Below are 6,964 nucleotides of genomic sequence, written 5' to 3' on the forward strand. Positions count from 1 at the left end.
ACAGACACCATGACCAAGGCAAGTCTTATAAAAACCAACATTTAATTGGGGCTGCCTTACAGGTTCAGAGGTTCAGTCCATTATCATCAAGGTGGGAGCATTTCAGTATCCAGGCAGGAGTGGCACAGGCAGAGTTGAGAGTTCTACGTCTTCATCCAAAGGCTGCTAGTGGAAGACTGACTTCCAGGAAACTAGGGTGAGGATCTTATGCCCACACCCACAGTGACACACCTATTCCAACAAGGCCACACCTCCAGATGGTGCCACTCCCTGGTCCAAGGATATACAAGCCATCACAGTAACTCAGCTTCAGGGATCCAGCATGCTGTTATAAGCTCATTGGACACCAGAAACACATGCAGTGTACTTTCAAAAATTCAGGTGAAAGACTCATATACATTAAACAAAAATAAATTTTTGGAGGTTCGGGCAGGTTGTGCCAATGTGAGACTGTAGCTGTAGTCACTTCGGCCGGTCAAGAGTTATACCCTGACTGTAAATTGGAGAAGCCAGTGGTGTTGCTGGTGTTTTTCGGGGGCGGTTCAAGTTGAATCATTGATTCTACTAAGGTGTAAACTCTTCCAAGATGTCAAAAACAAGCACATCTAAGTCTGGGTCTTGCTCTTCTAGCTCAAGGTCTGCATCCAGGTCTCAGTCTTGTTCATTTTCAAAGTCTCGGTCCCAAAGCGATCTCTCTCTCTCATTCAAGGAAGCACAGGCTGAGTTCTAGGTCTCGTTCCAGATCATATTCTCCAGCTCATAACAGAGAAAGGAATCCCGCCAGAGTGTATCAGAATCGAGATTTCCGAGGTCACAACAGAGGCTACAGGATGCCCTATTACTTCTGTGGGTGAAACCGAGGCTTTTATCCATGGGGCCAGTATAACCAAGGTGGCTATGGAAACTACCGTTCCAATTGGCAGAACTACTGGCAAATATACAGCCCGTTCTCGATCAGGGCCATTCTTGATCCTGGTCCCCAAAGAGACAGTCCCCTTCACCATCGACCAGGAGCCATTCTAGGAACTCTGACAAGTCATCCTCTGACAGATCAAGACACTCCTCATCCTCCCGGTCATCCTCCAACCACAGCAGAGTTGAGTTGTCTAAGTAAAAGTCTACAAAAGAGAAAAAGTCCTCTTCCAAGACTAGCCGGTCATCTCAGGCAGCTGGTGATAACCAGGGAGATGAGGCTAATGAGCAGACACTCTCTGGAGGAACCTCTCAAGATATAAAAGGGTCTGAGAGCTCAAAGCCATGGCCAGATGCCACCACCTATGGCACTGGTAATTTCTGATCTGAGTCCCCGGGAGAGAAGCCCAGCTCTCAAAAGCCCCCTTCACTCTGTGCTGGTTAGGCGCAGGTCACCACGGCCTAGCCCTGTGCCAAAACCTAGTCCTCTACTTTCTAATGCATCCCAGATGGGCTCATCTATGTCAGGTGGTGCTGGATATCAGTCTGGAGCACACCAAGGCCAGTTCGACCATGGCTCTGGGTCTTTGAGTCCATCCAAAAGGAGCCGTGTGGGTAGGAGTCCACCAACCACTGGCTCTGCATATGGTTCATCTCAGAAAGAGGAGAGTGCTGCTTTGGGGGGAGCAGCATACTCAAAAAGGTATCTGGAAGAATAGAAGACAGAGAATGGGAAGGATAAGGAGCAGAAACAAATGAATGCCGATAAAGAGAAGCTGAAGGAGAAAGGGGGGCTTCTCTCATGCTGATGTCAAAATGAAATCTGACCCATTTGCTCCCAAGACGGACACTGAGAAGCCCTTCTGAGGCAGCTAGTTGCCCAAAAGGGACTTTGGGATGATTTTGGGAAAAAGATGTCTGACTTCCACAAGGAAGAGATGGATGAGCAAGATCAGGACAAAAGTAAGGGAAGGAAGGAACCCGAGTTTGATGATAAGCCCAAATTTATGTCTAAAGTCATAACCGGTGCAAGCAAAAAAACCAGGAGGAAGAGAGGTCAGACAGGTGGGAGAGCCTGCACGCAGGGAAGGAAAAGCCGAGGAGAACAGAGAACCTGGAGGAGGAGGAGCCTTTCACAGAGACTCTGATCCTGAAAGGAGGTGAGTCGAGGGTTCAAAGGGAGTGAAAGTGGGCACAGGGGCTTTGTGCCAGAAAAGAATTTCCGGGTATACAAGGCGTCCAGGAGAATAGTTCATCCCCGCCCCCAAAGGAAGACCCATGAGAGCCGCGACAAGCTGGGAAACAAAGGAGACTTTTCCTCAGGGAAGTCTTCCTTTTCCATTACTCAGGAGGCCCAAGTCAATGTCCGGATGGACTCCTTCCATGAGGACCTTGCACGGCCCAGTGGCTTATTGGCTCAGGAATGAAAGCTTTGTCGGGATCTAGTCCCCAGCAACAAAAGGAGCAGGAATGCCGCCCCATTTTCCAGCACTTACAGTCAGCTCAGTCTCAGCGTAGCCCCTCAGAATTGTTTGCCCAGCACACAGTGACCAGTGTTCATCACGTTAAAGAACATCACTCTAGATCCTCTGCAATGACATTGCATGGACGCTTTACTAAATACCTAAAGAGAGGAAATGAACAAGAAGCAGCTGAAAGTAAGAAAAGCCCAGAGATACACAGGAGGACAGACATTTCCCCCAGTACAATTCAGAAAGCATGGTTTGACTCATGAGGAATTAAAATGTCCACGGGAACCTGTCTAAAAGGCTGAGGGAAAATACAAAGATGATCCTGTTGGTCTTTGCCTTGATATTGAACGGCATAAAAAACAGAAGGAGAGAGATCTTAAGCGAGGTCAATCAAGAGAGTCGGTGGATTCCAGAGCCTCTAGCCACTCAAGAGAAAGATCAACTGAAAAGACAGAGAACCCGCAAAGATCAAAGAAGCAGAAGAAGCACAGCAGAGCAAGAGACCTGTCTAGGTCCTCCTTTTCCTCCTCCTCGTCCTCGTCCTCCTCGTCCTCCTCCTCCTCCTCGTCCTCCTCCTCCTCCTCGTCCTCGTCCTCCTCCTCCTCCTCCTCCTCGTCCTCCTCCTCCTCCTCGTCCTCCTCGTCCTCCTCCTCCTCCTCCTCCTGTCCCCAGTCTTCTCACTCCTACAAAGCAGAGAAGTACCCCGAGGAAGCAGAGGAGAGCACCTCAGGTTTTGACCAATCCAGATTGGGGACCAAATACTTCTTGGGTCCGAATGAAAGAGGTGGCAGAGCTTGGGGAATGTTTAAATTTCCCCGGAGCAGGAGGGAGAGGTTGGGGCAGAGGAAACTATTCTGGTAACAATAACATCCACAACAAGGATTTTCAACAGAGAAGCAGGGAAGAAAAACGGGATCCAGAGTACACACCCAAGAGCAAAAAGTATTACTCGCATGACGACCGGGTAGGCAAGGGCGGCGACAAGTGGATGAGCCGAGGCCGTGGCCGAGGAGCCTTTCCCCGGGCCGGTTCATGTTCTGGAAGTCCAGTACCAGCCCCAAGTGGGCCCATGACAAGTTCAGTGGGGAGGAGGGAGAGATAGAAGATGATGAGAGTGGGACAGAGAACAGAGAAGAGGACAGTTTACAGCCCTCAGCTGAGTAGGGGCCACTCTTGATGGAGCCCTTGCCTGGGGGAGAAAGGTGCTGGGAGAGTCTAGTGGAGCTAAACAAGGAAGGCTTATGAAGATCCTGAACACCCCACCCCAAACCCCACTAACCACACAGAATCCCAAGACAGCAGAATGTGTCATTGATGCCGTCTCACTGGACAGGAAGTTGCCACCGAGTCTAGATCAGGACCACACGCTGGGCTCCTGCTGCTGTTGGTGTGTGGGGTGGGGCAGGGTAGGGTGAAGGATGTAGACGCTTGAACTTTGTTTGGTTTTGTCATCCCGTCCCTACTCCACACCCAATTAGAAACCACGTTTTCTTAATGTCATTTCATTTGGAACTAAATGGGAATTTGGTTTTCAGTCTCTTCCTGTCCTGAGTTTTATTTTAAAAAAATCCTTATGTTTTTCTTTCTGTCTTTTTTCTTTTTAAGGGCTATGTAATAATATTAGCATAAAGATTTTAATTTGGGTAACTTTGATTCTTAAGAGAAAACAAAGCGTGTGAATAAAAATTGAAGTGTTCACCTAAAAATAACGTGTTTGAAGACAGGTAGTTAACAGGGAAAAACCTTGAGATGGTGTCTAGGTTTTAAATGTTACAATGTATCTAGCTTATAAGTAAGTTTCCAAAATGTTTTTTTGGTAACTTTTAACTTTATGGCTATTCTAAGTTAAGTAATCAATACTCATAAAATATGTAGAAAAATTTTAAGTATGATTACTAAAATACATATTGCTGTTTTATTTTGGTTTATGTATATACTGGTATAGGAGGTTAGACGTACAGGAGTCTGTTAATAAACTTTTTTTTTTGTCACACTGAGAATTTTATTATGAAGCAGCATATGCCCACAGAGCTATGGAGTGATGGTAGAATAGTAAAAGTTACTACAGAAGGCTGGTTCCTCCTAGCCACCATGTGAACATCTAAGTCTTGGCTGTCTTAGTTTACAGTAACCTACTTCCCAGTTTTCTTTGAAAAACTGTTATTAATGGTTAGTAGTTGTGATCAATACATTAATGTGTCTAAAATAGTAAGTGAAACATCTCTGTGGCAAATGAATATTTCTTTCTGAGAGGAAAATCTATACAAGAATGTGGCTTTTTTTCTTCTTTTCTTTTTTTTTTTGGTTCTTATGATTCTGTTTTAAAAAATTTATTTATTTATTTATTTATTTATTTATTTATTTAACATTCCATATTTTATCCCCCCCATCCACCCTCTGACTGCTCCACATCCCACATCTCCTCCCCCCACTCCCTTGTCTCCACATGGATGCACCCACTGCCCACCCTACCTTACCTCTAAACTCCCTGGAGTCTCCATTCTCTTAAGGGTTAGGTGCATCATTTCTGAATGAACACAGACCCTGCAGTCCTCTACTGTAGGTGTGTTGGGGACCTCATATCAGTTGGTGTATGCTTCCTGTTTGGTAGTCCACTGTGTGAGAGATCTCGGGGATCTAGATTAATTGAGACTGCTGATCCTCCTACAGGATCACCCTTCTCCTTAGCTTCCTTTTAGCTTTCCCTAATTCAATAGCAGGGGTCAGCTGCTTCTGAACATTGATTGGGTGCAACTATTTGCCTCTGACTCTTTCAGCTGCTTGTTGGGTCTTCTAGAGTTTGGTCATGATAGGTTCCTTTTTGTGAGTGTTCCATAGCCTCAGTAACAGTGTCAGGCTTGGGACCTCCCCTTGAGGGATTCCATTTGGGCCTGTGGCTGGACCTTCTTTTCCTCAGGCTCCTCTTCATTTCTATCCCTGTAATTCTTTCAGACAGGAACAATTATGGGTCAGAATTGTGACTGTGGGATTGCCCCCCTCAATTTTATGCCCTGTCTTCCTGCTGGAAGTTCCCTGTCCCTACTGTCAGACATTTCATCTAAGGTCTCTCCCTTTGAGTCCCGAGAGTCTCTTACCCCCCAGTCTCTAGACCCAAAAGGACATTCATGGTATGTATTCACTAATAAGTGGATATTAGCTAACAACAACAACAACAACAACAACAACAAAAAGGACAGATACAGTTCACAGAACTCAAAAAGGTCATCAAGCCAAGTGATGATGCCTCATTTCCACTTGGGAGGGAGAAGAAAGCAATCACAAGTGGGGAGGGAGGGAGGAACCTGGGAGGAAAAGTGGATGGAGGAACGGGGATTGGGAGATACAGGGGAACCTGATCTGGTATTGGGTGAGGGGAAAGAACTGAAGCCCCGAGGGCCCGAAGAAAGAATGGAAACAGGCAACCTTGGGAGGTTGGGAGTTCGGGAGGTAGGAAGTTGGGGGAACCATCCACAATGACTCTGATTTTTAAAATTCACTTTACATCCTATTCACTGCCTCCCCTTCAGGTCGCCACCTCTCACAACCTTTCCCCCTCCCCTTCTCCTTTGAGAGGGTGAAGCCCCCCACCCTGGCACATCAAATCTCTTGTGAGGCTAGGTACAACTTCTACTAAAGCAGAGTCTCACTGCTATGTATGTAGCTTAAACTGGCTTCAAACACAGTGTTCTGCCTCAGTCTCCCAAGTAGTAGAATGATAGAGTCAAGACACAAAACTTGGCTGGAGGTGTCTTTGTTAAGAGAGAAGGTGAGTAATTCTTCTGTAGAGTAACTGGGATCCAGAAGGAGAAACAGGAGAGAGAATCCTTGATCAATTCAGGGAGGAGGCTGGCAGAGAAGTAGCTTTGTAAGTGGTCACCCTTGTTAACAGTGGGTGCATTTATTTATAAGGTTTAAAAAAACATAAACCTAGTTTCAAAATCTACACTGATGCAAAGCCAGAACCTGCGTTTCTGTTGAAATGGAGCTTTTCTGAATTATTGTCATGTTCTTTTTTTGTTTTATTGAAGACCCATTCTTTTCTCACATAACGTATTCTGATTATACTTTCCTCTCCCTCTACTCCCTCCCCATTTCTCTTCCCATTCAGATTCATTCCCTTTCTGTCTCTCAGTAGATTAAAGCAGGTTAGCAGACCTTGACCTTCCCCACAATTCTTCTTGTCTCTACCTCCTGTCTCATTACAGATATGTGCCACCCCATCTTGCCTTTTAAAGCGAGTTCCAGGGATTAACCTCAGGTCACCAAGCTTGTATGGTTGTTTTTTTTTTTGTCCACTGAGCTATGTTCCCAATCTATCTATAAATTTTATAGTTTTGCATTTATAGATCCATGATCCATTTTCAGTTAATTTTGTGAAGAGTGTCAAGGTTTTTTGTTGTTGTCATTGATGATATTTTTTGAACATAGATATGCATTTGTTGAAGCACCATTTGAGGATGTCGGACCCCAGGAACTGGAGTAAGAGTTGTGAGCCACTCACTATATGGGTGCTGGAAACTGGGACTGGGTCCTTGCAAGAGCAAATGCTTTTAACCAGTGATCCAACTCTACAACCACAA

General features: G+C 45.6%; 1 pseudogene; it reads left to right on the forward strand.

Moving 5' to 3' along the window:
* The first annotated feature begins 586 nt into the window (after positions 1 to 586).
* Positions 587 to 3,548, forward strand: LOC110307433 (thyroid hormone receptor-associated protein 3-like; annotated as a pseudogene).
* The last annotated feature ends 3,416 nt before the right edge of the window (positions 3,549 to 6,964 follow it).

The sequence above is a fragment of the Mus caroli genome, unplaced genomic scaffold (assembly GCF_978045245.1).
Source record: "Mus caroli unplaced genomic scaffold, Mus_caroli_1 scaffold_14, whole genome shotgun sequence".
In the NCBI taxonomy this organism is placed as follows: Eukaryota; Metazoa; Chordata; class Mammalia; order Rodentia; family Muridae; genus Mus; species Mus caroli.